Source organism: Euphorbia lathyris, chromosome 1 (genome assembly GCF_963576675.1).
Source record: "Euphorbia lathyris chromosome 1, ddEupLath1.1, whole genome shotgun sequence".
Taxonomy (NCBI): domain Eukaryota; kingdom Viridiplantae; phylum Streptophyta; class Magnoliopsida; order Malpighiales; family Euphorbiaceae; genus Euphorbia; species Euphorbia lathyris.
In genome coordinates this window covers 29,356,110-29,371,594 of record NC_088910.1, presented here as the reverse complement: position 1 = coordinate 29,371,594, position 15,485 = coordinate 29,356,110, and the positions used below count along the sequence as shown (strand labels likewise).

Genomic DNA, 15,485 nt, shown 5'->3' with positions numbered 1-15,485 from the left:
ACCACTCGAAAGTGTCTGAAACAGAGAGAAGAACTAGTAAGTCGAAATGAAAACATTTAAAACGTAGGAGATAAGGAGATTCGAGTGCCGTCGGCGACCATAGGCTGATAACTTGGTTCATCCTCCATAGGTTGGAGAAGATGAACAGTGAAGAATAGAAAGAGTCTAGAAGGGGAGGAGGGTGCTTTCGGCAAAGTGCAAATGAAGGGGGGCTAGGTTAAATGTTTAGAATAGGGTGTTATTTATATTAGGGAATTAAGAGGATTTGGACCTTTAAAAAATCGGAATAAAATGCACTTTGGGCCTAAATGCATTAAGCATAGCCTTTTTTGGTTTATTTTCTTCTTTTAATCTACTGTGTTTTCGTGATCACTTCTTCTTCAATTTAGTTGATTTAATCAATTCATGTTTTTTTTAGTTGAACTTAATTTTGTTTTCTAATTCAACTTCTAATTAATTAGTTTATTCTTATATTAACTAGTTTTGCTTAAGCTTATATTTCAATATGAATTTGCAATTATCGTTTTATTAATTTCCTCTCCGTTAAAATTTCATCAATTGGTCTGTTTGGACTTCGTTTAGTTTAGATTGATTTTTTTTTTTTGTAAAAACTGGTTTATTAATAAAACGTTTGCTTTCATTTCGTTAGATTTAATCTATACCCTTTCTATGAATAATCGAACGATTTAATTCATACGCCTATGTCATAGGGGTATAAAATCAGTCAAAATAAATTTAATTAAAATAAAACGGCTCACTTTATACGTTTATATTTTAGGGGTATGACGATAGCCGCAATAAATTAATTAATAAATAAACGATCCAATTCATACGCCTATGGCATAGGGATATAAAATCGGTCAAAATAAATTTTATTAAAATAAAAATGGCTCACTCGATACGTTTATGTTTTAGGGGGTATGACGATAGCCGCAATAAATTAATTAATAAATAAATGGCCTAATTCATACGTCTATGTCATAGGACTATGGAATCGGTCAAAATAAGATTAATCAAACTTCTCCGTTTATGTGCCTATATCAAAAAATAATAATATAATAATAATAGATTAGACAAACGTTAACACAAAAATCACATCCTTTTAGTACCAATATTTGGGCGGGTAGGGTTATTAATCAAGTTTTTCTTCCCTACACATAACCAACAAATGAACCTAAAATCTCTATTTCGCAGACCTTCTTATCCATTAAAATTTACTCGATTTCGGTGTCCAATCACGCCTTAATTTTGATTGTTTCAGCTTTAAAAAATAGTTTTAACTAGGAAAAACCATTAACCGATTTAGCTTTCGGCGTTCGTGCCAGAAAAATCCGGTAGCGATAAGGAACATGGCAATGTTACAAGCAGGTAGTGCATTTTGGGATAATATTATTATTAATTTATCCTAAATCAACTGCTTTTCTTTTATATTCTCAATTTATTATTTTGTAGTGATTAATTTTAGGTGGTTACGAACAAATGAATCAATATGGAAGAATAAATATCATGAGATTTTATGTCTTGTAACTTAGATGACACTATGTTGAATGTCTTCTCATTTCTTCACTTGCTTTAAAAACAAAGCTACTATCTATATAAAGAGAGAAGATGATGGATTCTGCATAGTGTGCATACATATGTTTGATCATTTAATCCTGATTGTGCTCTTATTTTTTACCATAATTTGATTAATTTCTTTTTATATTCACAAAGTTGCAACTTTTATTTTATATATGGTTCTTGGCAGGGACGGATCCAGAATTTTTAGACAGTGGGGGCAGACTATATATACGGTGTAAAAAAATCAATAACAACGTAAATAAATAATATCAATTACCATATATCAAAATAGATTACATAATAAAGTAATATCTCTCACAATTGTCCTCTACGCTTCTTCATATGTTGAAAACCTTAGATAATTTTTTCATTATCAATACTATCAAATACTTCCCTCTCAATATATGTAACTAAACAATCATTTAAAAAATCATCTCCCAAACGATTCCGTAGTGGAGTTTTCACCAAGTTCATAGCCGAAAATACCCTTTCCACTGAAGCAGTTGCAACCAGTAAAATTAAAGCTAACTTCACAAGCAAATAAACAAGAGGATACAAAACACTCTTCTTTGTCTTAACTAAGCTCTTAGCAAGATCTGCAATTCCTTTAAGCTCAGAAAATCGTCTGTCAGATCTCATATCAAAAATATAAATGTCCAATTGATCTTCAAGTATAGCAATCTGCACGGTAGAAAAATCAAATGGATACAAGTGGGCGAGTCTAGTCAGCTTTTGCTTATCAAATGCTACAAAAGAATCAATAGGATTTAAGCACGCGACACATAAAAGTAATTCTGAGTTTTTCTCCGTGAAGCGCTCATTGAGCTCTAAAAGTTGCATATCAATGACAGTATAAAATATACCAGTTTGATAATGACGCAAATTTGTAATTTTATGAGTATTTCTCCGTGACCTTCCTTGATCCACAAACATATCATCCATATTTGGAACATTGATGTTATTCTTTTCACAAAAAGAAGCCACTTGAATCAATAAAGAATCACATCCATCATCTCTCATTTGTTGGAGGAGTTGTTTGGAAATGTGGACCAAACTTATTGCGTTGATGATATCTTGATCTTTTCTTTGTAATGCTTGGGACAAATCATGTGTAAATCCCAATATCTTTTTCATCAAATGTAAGTTGAAAACAAACTCAAATGTTTGTGTCAAGGCAAGTAAAGCACAAGCTTGACCCTTTTGCTCTAAACTTTTTCCATCTCCCTGAATCACATCAAGCACATCAATCATAGAGGGAAACATGGTGATTAGGCTTACCAATGAAACATAATGTGAACTCCATTGTGTATCACCAGCTCGTTGAAGAGAAGTTTCTTGATGTAATCCTGTACCACTTTCAATCTCTCCATTTTGTAGTGCTTCAATGACTTTACTGTATTGCTTCTCACGAAGAAGATCTTTTCTCTTGCATGAAGCTCCCACAGTATTTGATAAGTTAGAAACAACATTAAACAACAAAGCAACACGAACATGTTTTTTGGCCACATCAACTAGAGCTAACTGCAATTGATGAGCAAAACAGTGTACATAATATGCAGAAGGATTTTCTGTCAAGATCAATGTTTTTAGGCCATTAAACTCGCCATTCATATTGCTAGCTCCATCATAACCTTGCCAACGTAAACTTGATATACTTAAACCATGTTTGGAAAATAATCCTTCCATTGCTAACTTGAGTGATAAAGCAGTTGTATCACTAACATGCACAATAACAAGAAAACGCTCAATCACACATCCTTTTAGGTTCACATAACGTAATACAATTGCCATTTGCTCTTTCACAGATATATCCCGAGATTCATCAATTAAAATAGAAAACAGTTCATTATGAAGATCATTGATGATAACTTTAGTGGTTTCACTAGAAGCAACACGCACAACTTCCTTTCGAATATCAGGAGAAACAAGTTTAGAGTTACCTGGAGCATTATCTAAAGTGACTTTGTTGATGTCTTCATTATGATTTGCAAGAAATTTTAGAAGTTCCAAAAAATTCTCTTGATTACTTGAATCATCAGACTCGTCATTTCCTCGAAATGCTAGTCCTTGATGTAAAAGAAACCGAATGCAATCAATAGTTGCTATTAGACGCATTCTGTATTCCTTCCGAGTTTGAACTGAATGCGTCTCAAAAGATACTTCAATGTGTTGTTTCTGATTCATCAAGTATTCACATTGCTTCCAAGCTTGGTTATGAGCACTATTGTGGGCGCCAACATGAGTTTGAAACCTTTCATTCTTTTTCCAATTTGTAAATCCATCAACAATAAAACTATCTTTATTTGCTTGCTCACCAATATATGATTTGTAAAGATAACAACACAGACAAAAAGCTGCATCTTTGGAAATGCTATATTCCAACCAAGTGCTATACTCCTTAAACCAAGTAGGAACAAATCGCCTTAATATTTATCCTATTCTTCTTTGTGGAAATTCATGTTCATGGGGTTGACATGGACCTTTTTGCAGATAAGCTCTTTAAACTTTATCTCGATCATTTGGATGATAGTCTGTAATTAATTTTCTTAACCCAGGATCAGAAGGAAGATCATTCAAATCAATTTCAATCCGAGGTTGTTTTGAAGAACATCTCGCTTCTCTCCCATCAACATTTTTGTCAATTGCTTGTTGTTCATTGATCGACTCTTTTCTAGCGAAGTATTTTTTCATAATCTGCATTAGAGAATCAGTTAGTTAAGCTTAACTTAAGCACAAGATAAGCTTACAAAGCTTAAACATATGTTTATAAATTTAGTTAAGGATATAATGCATTCATTCCCTCAAATTTAGTTAATGTTAAGTTACTAATGTTAATTTAAAGTTAAATTGGTAAATTGGAATTCTTAAGTGATAAATCGGAAGGCTAAATCGTCCACGACTAATTGCTAATGGTAAATTGTTAATGGCTATTTGTTAATGGTAAATTGGAATACAAACTAATGTTAATTTAATTATTAATTGCTATATTAACTACAACTTACAAACACAACTCAAGTCTTAGATTATAAAATGCTAAAAGAAAAGCTAAAGTGCTGAAAAAACAATTAAAAAACAACTAATTCTAGATTATATAACAAATCAAACTCCTCAAATCAAACAACACAAGTTCTCTGTGTACATGGATATATATCTTTTACATATATAGAAATTGGTCCAACCTTATATAAGGTTTCTTACACAATTGATTTCGGGCTCATTCAAATTGGGCCACAATTGGAAATAAAGCTAATAATGAACACAACTAAAACCTTAGATTAGATGATATAGTTTTAGATTATATAATTTACAAATACATGAGCAAACAAAAAAGCGCAAATCCTTCTGCAAACAACTCAAATCAGTAAAGCAAGAAGCTAAATTCAATTAAACTGCTCTTCCCTGCTGCAAACAACTCAAACTTTTCCCTGCAAAACATAATTTTTCGAGACAAAAAAAGCAGCAAGAAATTCAAAAAAGAGCAGAGCAGAGCAGCAAACAACCTTCTTTCGGTTCAGTTCGAGTCTTCGAGATACAAGTCGAGTTGAAACTGACGAAGAGCAGAGCAGCAGCAAGCAGGCAAACACCAATTTTTCCTAATCGTATTTGAGAAAAGGTTAGGGGTTCAGATGATGTATTTGGGGATATTTGGGTTATGTTATGTCGATAGATTTAGGGAGTGTGAGTTGAGGGCAAAGTTGTCATTTTGTTTATTATTTTCTTTAAACAAAACAACGTCGTTCCGCTTTAAAGCGGAACGACGTCGTTTTGTTTAAAGGAAATAATAAAAAAAAAATTACAACTCTGCCCTATTATCTTCTTCCTCCCATAGTTCTTCAATGAGGGCAAGACTTTGAAATCAGAAAAAACATATATATGGTATTTTTTTTTTACAGATCTCAGTGGGGGCAAGTGCCCCCATTGTCCCCACTGTAGATCCGTCCCTGGTTCTTGGGTTTTATTTTGATGATTTCTTTTGATTCTATTGTTTCATTGCATTTGCAGTTTGCTAAAATATTATCCTTAGTTTCAATATTGTTTGATGTTTTGAATTGAAGAATGATGTTTTGCAATTAGGTTATTGGAGGATTCTGCAAGATCCTAAGCTTGACAAGATTCCATTGTTTCAGCCTTGAGATATCATAGTACATTTTTAAATTCTTCTACTCCCAGTTCTGAACTTTGTGATAATCTTTTGCAATAATTTCTCGTCCACCTTCTAATTGGCGCTAAAAGCAGTTATGTCAGCTTGATTAATCAATCTAAATTTGAAAGTTGTATCATTGAATACTTGAAATGCTTCCATATGATTTTACCTTATAAACTGAACCAAAACCATATTGTTTAAGTCTATTAGCAGGATTAAAATTGTGAGTAGTTGCAGATATACTGTCCTTTGACTATTTGACAAAACTATTATACATATGTTTTTAATAAGTGCTATTACATTAAAATTGATACAAGTTTGCTATTTACCTTTTGTTTTCCTCTTCTTTCTCATCCACATATAGGTGTCTAAGATAATGAGAAACGTCGTAACTTGTAAAAAGCTAAAAACAGCACATTAAATTCTTTTTGAGAAAATCTTTTTTCTTTCTCTTACACTCGTTGCATTATTAAAGAAAAATAATAAATGAAGTTTGTGGTAAAAAAATTTAAAATAATTTTAGTTTAACTGTTGTTATTTGGTTTTTTTTTGTCTTGCGTAGAATGGTTCAATACATGGGAGAACGATCGGAATTTGAGAAAGAAAGCCTATTGTGTCAATTGCTTGTTTAACTACTAAAGCTAAAATTGACATGAAAATACTCAAATTTTGTAATGATTGGTTAATGTCATGTTGGCATTGGAAATAATATTTACCTTTGAATTCTTACAATATCAAAACAAAATTGTGACTTAAAGCACTTATCCTTATGTTTTTTCCATTACAATTGAACTTTTTATCATGGAAATTAACACTCGTTCAATTGAAAAAATTATACGATTAAAATTCTTAAAATCATACAAAAATAGTCCTATTTATAAGATTAGTTCTACTATTATTATTATTTTTAATACAATAACATTATACATCTTTAATAGTATACACCGTATATATATATATTAAAAATTAGGGAAAAGTATAAAAATAAACTTTGTGGTTACACATGTTTTCAATCGGCGCCATTGTGGTTTAAAAATTTACAAACTAGTACCTTCAGGTTTATTCTGTTAGCAAACACATGTCAAATAGACTAACAGTGTTAAAAATGTCAAAAATCAAAACAAAAAGAGCTAATTTTATCCTTATATTTATTTATTTTATAAATTAACTCTTCTTATTATCTAATAATCATAAACAACCCCCAAAAAAAACCAACTACATCATCTTCTCCATCTCTCTTTAATTTCTTATTTTTTTCTTTCTCTCTTCTATTTGTTAATTTTTCTATCTCTATGGAACTTGGGCCGACCTTTCTGTGGAACTTCTCAAGTTGGTTTTTAGATATTTAACTCTTGAGGATAATATTCATGCCTCTATTGTTCGCAAGAGATGGTACATTGCTGCAGTTTCCATCATAGTGGTAAACCAACCACCTTGACTATGTATATCTCGAAATATGGAAATGTGTATGAATTTTATGACCCAGCACAACGCAAGACTTATTCGCTTAAGCTACCGGAGTTGCACGGACCAAGAGTTTGTTACACTAAAGATGGTTGGTTATTGTTATACAAACCTAGAACACATCGTGTGTTCTTCTTTAGTCCATTCACCAAGGAAGTGATCAAACTGCCAAGATTCAAATTGACTTACCATATCGTAGTCTTCTCGTCTTCCCTGAAATCAATTAGCTATGTCATTTTTACGGTTAAGCACATAAGTCCCACAATTTTAGCTATCAGTACTTGTCATCCCGGGGCAACTGAGTTGGTCAATATTAATTACCAAAATCGTTTGCCTTTCGTCAGCAATATTTGGAATAAGATTATTTTCTACAGTGGACTATTCTACTGTCTTACTCTTACCGGGTGACTTGGTGTTTTTGACCCAGTGGAATGTACTTGGAATGTTCTTGTTGTGCCTCCTGAGAACGTTTTTGCGAAAAATTGGTGGAATGGTAAATTTATGTCGGAATGTAACAAAGATATCTTAGTTATATACACATGTTGCAGTGAGAATCCATTTTTTTTAAGTTGAATAGGTCAAACATGTATGATTTTAGAGAGAGAAAAATTAACAAAGAGGAGAGAGAAGTGAGACAAAGAAGAAGAAAAATTAAAAAGAAATGGAGAAAATGGTGTAATTGATTTTTATTTTTTATTTTGGGGTTTGTGTGTGATAATTAGATAGTAAAAGGAGTTAAGTTATAAAATAAATAAATGTAAGGAAAAAATTAACTCTTTTCCCTTTTCCCTTTTCCCTTTGACTTTTGACTTATTTTTGATACCGTTTTGCTAACGGAATGAACCCTAATATACCAGTTTGTAAATTTTTAAACCAAAAGGGTACCGATCGAAAACATGTGTAACCACAAGGTTTATTTTTGTATCTTTCCCTAAAAATTATTTGGATTTAATTAGGGGTATCAATATGGATTGTCGTGTTATATGATTTATGTTCCACATTATTGTATATGATATATGTACAATAAAATGATAATTGTGCTAGATGAGTTATCTTTATAAATATCATACTAGAAAGTGATAACGTTAATGTTAGCATGATAGAGATAATAAAATTTGTGTTCAATGCAATCCCTAAATAAATAGGAAAATCTTCACATTGATTTTTTAAGCAGTAGATGAGTCCCTTGAGGGTATTGTGATAATAAAAAATTATATACTACTTTGATAAAAACATTTATTAATTGAGAGAAAAAGAACATATATAAATATGTTAATTTATCAAGAATAATAGTTTTCAATATATATAACACAATTGATATTATGTTTCAAGATACAAATTAGATCTGTTAAACATCCCAAAGTGTGATATGAATTCTTTTACACGTGCGAACAACTTATTCAACTCCAATAGATGAAATTGGATTGAAAATTTCTCATGGCCGCTCCTTTCACCACCATTTCCACTCTCATTTTTACTTCCACTTCCACTCCCTTTTCCTGTGGATTATTAGTTTCTCCGATACTTTTTCTCTATACTCTAGAAAATAGTTGTTACGTCCGTACCCAATTTTTTTATATGTAATTTGATATTAGATTATATAATATTTTGAACTTATTATTTGAATTTTAATTCTTTAGACCCGGAATAACATCTTTGGGTTTAATCAGTTTATATTTTTACATGTGATTTTAACAAGAATTGAGATTGGTTATATACGATGATTTTTTTTATGATCGAAATAATAAATAATAAAGGTTCATGTTAAAAACCAATTGATTATTTGAGTTACTGATGAATTTTCAGTTTTTCTTTGGATATTGAACAATTAATCGTTTTAATTTTTGATTTACTCCTAAAATAAAAATAAGTATGAAATGATGAGGGAATGAATAAAAGAATAATTACTTGAATTGGAAGATTCGGGGTTAAATTGAAGAATTGTGACTAAATTGAAAGGTTAGAATAAATTAAAAGGGGAATTATAGGGAACTAACTGTATAGTTTAGTAAATTGGGGAATAAATTATAAACATTTTTCCTAATTCTAGTTGTCTAACACGATCAAATGTAGGGATTTATACTCAAACAGAGCCTTCTCTCTAGAAAGATCGATTTACATCTTCTTCCTCACCTCACCTCGCTCTCTCTCTCTCTCTCATCGATACTGCTTCCTCACTCCTCACTCTCTGGTTCGTCTTCTCCCACTCCTGTCCATGGCAATCGAAGATGATTTCGTTCATCCCTGTCTTGGGAGAAAATCACTCCGATTCACTTGGGCTATCTGGTTTTGGGTGATTTCGAGTGTCTCCTTCTGCTTTCGAGCTATTTCGGTGAGTTTCACTCATTTGCACTAGGAGGATACGAAGAGGTTAGTGTTGGTTCCTCGTAGTTTGGGTTGTCTGGGGTATTTTGTCCCCTGCCATGGGAGATCGGTTACTGATCTGTTCCATAAGACATGTTTTCTTCTCTCAGATTTCAACATGCAGGTAACGTATTTGATGTGGTTTTTCTTGAAACCTCCTATGTTGTAGTTTTTTTTGGAGTTAGTATATGCGATTTAGCAAATATCTGGAAGATTTGAGGGATTTGAATAATTTTAGCTTATCGTAGGAAATTGAGCATATTTTCCATATGATTCAGTTTGTTTTTGGAAGTTTTAGAGATTTGAATAGTCATTCTTCATGATTAAATCGAGTTATATGGTTATCAATGATAGATTTGATTCATGTAATTTTATTTAACCAGTTTTTAGAAGTTCTCGGGGATTCGAGTCATCTTAGCTCGTAGTTGGGATTTGAGCATATTTTATACGGGTGATTCAGCAAGTTTTTCAAGTTTATAGGAATTTGAGGAACTGTGTTATGTGTTCATTGTTTCAGAGATTTTGACCTTTATCTAAAAGGAATTTTAGTGTTACCAAAATATACCTATATATGTGTAAGGTTAAAAAGGAGAAAGGAGAGTCATCCAATTAATAATTAATAAGGAGAAAGGAGAATGTGTCATTGAAGTATAGATTCAGGAAATATATGCTGAACAATTATTTGATAAGATTTGTGAGTGAATTCCTGTAATTTGCTTGTGCATTTACTGATTTACATTGTGGATTGTGGCAGTAAATAAAGAATGAATTGACAGTTAGAAGCAACAAGGTATTGCTCATAGATACGTGATTATCTTATTATATTTCTATGAGATTAGTGATTTTTAATAAGTCTAGTCTGGTTGATAGTAATTGATTAATTTCATAACTCCATGATCTTTGCTTACATTTTTGTCTCAAACAATTCTAATTAAGTTCAGGTTGAACGTGGCTAATTCAGATTAGGCTGTTTTACTTAGTTATCTATCATGAAATTCTCAGCCATTGGAATTAGTAATCAACTGCCAGAAAAATGGATATATCAATTTGATTTTGTTAAATTATGGTTCATGAGTTCATAAATTGTGGTTGATTAGTTTAATAAAGACATGAATGATAATTGATTAAAGTGATAAAGTGGGTCTTTTGTCTTTTTTTAGAATAAAACTCCACTCTTTAAACTCTCAAGTTAACAAATAATTTTTTAACTACTGTCAAATAGATTTGTAAGTAATTATCAATTAGTGGTTAGTTTATAAGTAGATTGATTTCTATAAATTTTGAAGTGTTGTTGGTTTGTTGATTATAGTATTATTTGATTATTTGGTTTAATTATTTAAGTTATGCTGAGAACAACCGAGCTAAAAACTAGATTTATTTGTGACTAGTTAGAACTACGTGGCTTTGATTCCCAAATTGTAACTTAATGAGATACATAGGAAGCTTGATAATAAATATATTATCAAGTCCAAGCTGATTAAGTAAACAAACTCTTATGTTTCCTTTATATTTGAGAAGATTCGGGTAGGCTGTAATATTTTGAATTGGACAGTTAAATTAAATATTCGTTAAGATTTTATTAGACTATTAGGTTATAATTTATTAGTGTAGTGTATAGTATTGATTAATATATATATATATATTGAAAAATTAGGTTCGACTTTAGACTCATATGTTCGTTATCTGACCTTCCTTTTATACCCGATGTCGTTTAGGGTCGGGGTTGACAATAGTTCACCATTTGTAGCTCATCTGACAAACCTACAAATTCAAATATTTCAATTATCGTAAGATGCTTGCTCAAACATTCAGGTACTGATTTTAGCTTTTGCCAATTGAAGCGGTTGAATCCTTGGTATAAGGTAAGAGTCACAAGTCCCTAAGCAAAGCAGTACAACACAATAATTAAACTTGATTTATTTATACAAACTCAATGAGATTACAAATGTCAAAGCAAACTTACATGAGGAAAGATAAGAACTTGTAGATTGAGTGAGGAGTTGAGCAAGTAAGTCAACACTTCCCAATTAGTTGTTGATCCTCGTCCAACAAGAACCTTCAATGTTTTTAGTTTCTTAAAAACATGCAAGGTTGAAGCCGAAATAATTTTTAGGAGACTCTATAAATTGACAAATATAATCCAACATTATACATTGGATAGAAAAAAAACCAATATAATCAAATTTATTTCCAAACATCCCTTATCACTTGATTTTAGAGTTAAATTTTTAACTTGAGAGATTGCATTCAATAGGGAAATATCAAGCCATTCAAGTTATGGATGGATCAGGATTGATGTAAAATATCTACTTAGTGGACAGCTTTCCTCAAAATATTTCAAGATACTTCAGGCACGGTGTATTTATTTTAGTATGGATACTATCTAAATATCTAGTTGTAATGGTCAACCTTTTCAGTGAAGGAATATGAATATTTATATTCTTCATGCACCTCTTCACTCCTGTAATGGTTAACTCTTCAAGGACATGACAACTAGAGAAGAGTTTTTATGCTTCAACATCATCCACAAATACTGAATATTCAACCACAAGGACTTTAAGATTTGGAAACCATACATGCCTAGGTAAAGTCAATGAAAAAAGTTCCAGAAATTTTCAAAATCACTAAAGTTTTGCTGGAAAAATTCATCCTAGGCAATTGGTTATACATGGGGCCATCTACTTCTATACAGTTAATGGATGATTCATGGATTTTCCATGTGATAACTTGCTGAATCCGATTTGATGATCTCCGCCGGAGTTACCTGCAAAACAGAATCGGAGACGGGATCTCCGGGAAAACTCTCCGACGATCTAGTCAGTTCTTTGTATGAAGGTTGGTAATAATAGCATTACGGGGAAAAATGTGAACGTACCTCTCCCTTTTGGCCTTATGGCTTTTTATAAGTGTTCTTAAGTAACCGCCGAGGGCGGTTACTCCTTCCAGGCCACGTTCCGAGGGCGGTTACTCCTTTTTAGGCCATGTCCCTTTCGTGGCTTTCGTGGCAACAAACGTGGTATCGTTTGTTCTGAGTGGGAGTTTTGATGCTCCATTTAGGAATTCGGGGCAGTTACTTACTTCACCCGCTTCCTCTATTCGGGCTCTATTCGGGTCCCATCCGATCCTAGACCATGGGTCTAAGTATGGGCTGGGCCCGTGTAATGAATTCGGCCCGGTTTGGCTTCGCGGGTCATCACATGCCTCCCCCTTAGTTTGGCAAGAGCCCTTTAGGGTCTTTTTATAGGGGACTCTTCGTTTTTGTCTGGATATTCAAAATTCAAAAATTGTGAATTTCCTTGTCCATCGTTTCTTTTCCGGCATCGTCGTTTCTTTTCCGGCATCAACCTCTTCGCGTTCATTCTTCTCTGTGTAGTCTTTCATATGTAAGTTTTCCTTTCCACAACTTGTACCTCGCTCGACTCTTTACTTCTGTTCATTTTTCTTCATCAATATGTCGAACCCTGACCTCGACTTCGCACCGTTCGACGAAAATTACGTCCGCGAGGTATCTCATGAGGTCGATGAGATGGTTGATGAAGCTTCAACCAGCTCTCCTGGGTCTGATTCTCATCCCGCCGACTTCCTCCACCTAGCGAATACATCCGATGAGGGTTTAGGTTTTGACCCTAAAAAGTTGATTCCACCACCTGTCCCAACCCCTCGTTTGCTACCGAAGAAGGACAGATCAGGAAGCCTAGTTTGTCAGGAGACAATTGATGACTTGCGGGAGCAGTATTCTTGGCTTCAAGGTCTCGAAGCCCTTATTCCCGGGGAGGATAGAGGACTGGGCGACTACCCAAAGGGGTATTTCACCATTTTCGTTGCCCAGATTATCTGCAGTTTCACGTATTCGCTGGCGGATGAGATTGCCTCCGTCCTTGGCGGTTACGGAATCGCACCTGGTCAATTGCATCCCAACGGATGGGCCGACTTAACTCTGGACAAATTTCTGGCGGATTGTCTGGAGGTTCCCTTCTCGCTCAAAATTTTCTCCAAGCTTCATCATTTCAAAAGTTCGGCGGGGTATTTCACTTTCATCCGTCAGAGCGGTTACTATGGTTTCGACGAGAAGCTGAACAAGATCCGCGAGTGGGACCGATCTTACTTCTTTATCAAGTTTAATGAAGGGAATCCAAACTTCCTTCGCTGCTGGGGCCGGCCCAATGTAAAGAGTTTGAACTTCGGTTACCCCAGTGAGGAAGAATCCGCTGTTATAAAGTTCTTGAAGAGTACGCCTCCTTTCGTATGGACATATGATCAGGCCTTCCATATGCTAAGGAGCCGAGTAGCGATTGCCTACCGCGAGGGAGATCGCGTTGTCTATATCCCTTATCGCGTTTTTGTTCAAGGTATTTTTTTATTTCCAAGTTGATGATTTCTTTTAACCCTTTGCAGGGGTGATCCTTTATCTCAACTCGCTGCAGATCGGGAGGCGAAAGCCCTAGCGAGAAGGAAGAGGCGGATGGCGGGGACCACTTCCGTTGCAGGGGCGAATTCTCCTGGAGGGGCGATTACTTCTATTGAGGCGGCTTCTCCCGTAAGGGCCTCCGTTTCACAAGGTCCAGCTTCTGCTTCCGAGGACCTTCCCTTAACTAGGAAGCGGAAGCATAATGCGGATATAGAGTCTTCTCGTCCCAGAAAGAAAAACACCTATGTGTCCCTCACTGTTGGCGGCACACCCGTATCCGCCCCATCCCAAGGAAAGAGCAGTACTCCAATTCACGAGGTATCTCAATCCATTCCCCCCTTTTTTTATGTTGTTAACTTTTCCTCATGAGTTATCTGCTGTTCTCCTGATCTTTCTCCTTATGCATTCGCAGCCGATTCCCGACATCAGCGGGTGGTGGACTAGGACCTTTGGTATGGCCGTGAGCTTTTCTTGTAAGGACATTATCTCTTCCATATGCAATGTCCTTGGGCGGCTCCCCTCTGCTTCCCGTGTGCGAGAACAAGTACCGCTTCCTACTGCAATGGAGGGGATTGAGAAGCGTGCCATAGAGGTATATTGTTGTTTTGGGGGTAGAGGCTTGTCATTCCCTTTCAAGGATCTTGTGTCTATAGTAATCGCATGTTTCTATTCGCCCTTTTTATTCACGAGTCGTCTTATATGCAGATTATCAATTTCGCGGAGGGCGCTCTCCAAAGGGATGCTGAACGAGCCAAAGAGTTGGAGAACCTTGGTACTGAATTGGCGACTCAGAAGTCGCTTTATGATGATGTCCAAGGGAAGGTAAAGGCTCTTGAAGGCGCTTGTCAGAAGGTTATGAGCGAGAAGGAGGAAGCTCTCAGATCCCTCCAGGCTAAGTCCGACGAGCTGCAAAAGGTCCTTGATGATCTAAATTCATCCAAGGAGGCTCTAGAGATGCAAAAGAAGAAAGCTGAGAAGATTCTAGCCGAAGATGGTGCTCGCATCTATTGGTATGGGGAGCGAATTCATGCCGCTTATGAGCATGGGCATCCAGATCGAGTACTTAGCCGCCCCAAGGTTCCCATCCCCGAAAAGGATCTAACTGAGAAGTGGGACAAGCTGGAAGCCGAGGATGCTGATATGGATGAGGTACTCTTCTTAGATTGGCAGAGTTTTCAGAACTCTCCAATTAGCTGCGAGATCCCTACTCAGAATGCGGAAAAAGAGGCACCACAAGACCTTTCTCAGCCTGAGCAAGAGGTACCGCCCTCTGAAGCGGTTACTGATTCGAGGGTTGAGGATTCGCTTGAAGCAGATCCGCCCACTTGAGGAGATGAGGGAGCCGCTGAAGGCGAGGAGGGCCATAGGGGTGAAGGAGAGGAAGCTGTAGCATAGTTTGATTTATATCTGGACTGTTGTATGTAACAAACTGCCCGTATATATATATTTTCTTTTGCTTGCCGCTTTACCTATACGTGCAATTGTTGTTTTATTCCTTATTGCCCTTTGTTTTCATACGTGACCCTTGCCTTTTGCCGACTCCAT

At 35.0% G+C, this 15,485-nt stretch overlaps 2 pseudogenes; one reads left to right on the top strand and one right to left on the bottom strand.

The window, feature by feature from the left end:
- Positions 1-1,914: 1,914 nt before the first annotated feature.
- On the bottom strand, positions 1,915-4,260 carry LOC136217483 (uncharacterized; annotated as a pseudogene).
- Positions 4,261-7,007: 2,747 nt separating this feature from the next.
- Positions 7,008-7,741, top strand: LOC136217474 (F-box protein At4g12382-like; annotated as a pseudogene).
- Positions 7,742-15,485: the final 7,744 nt, after the last annotated feature.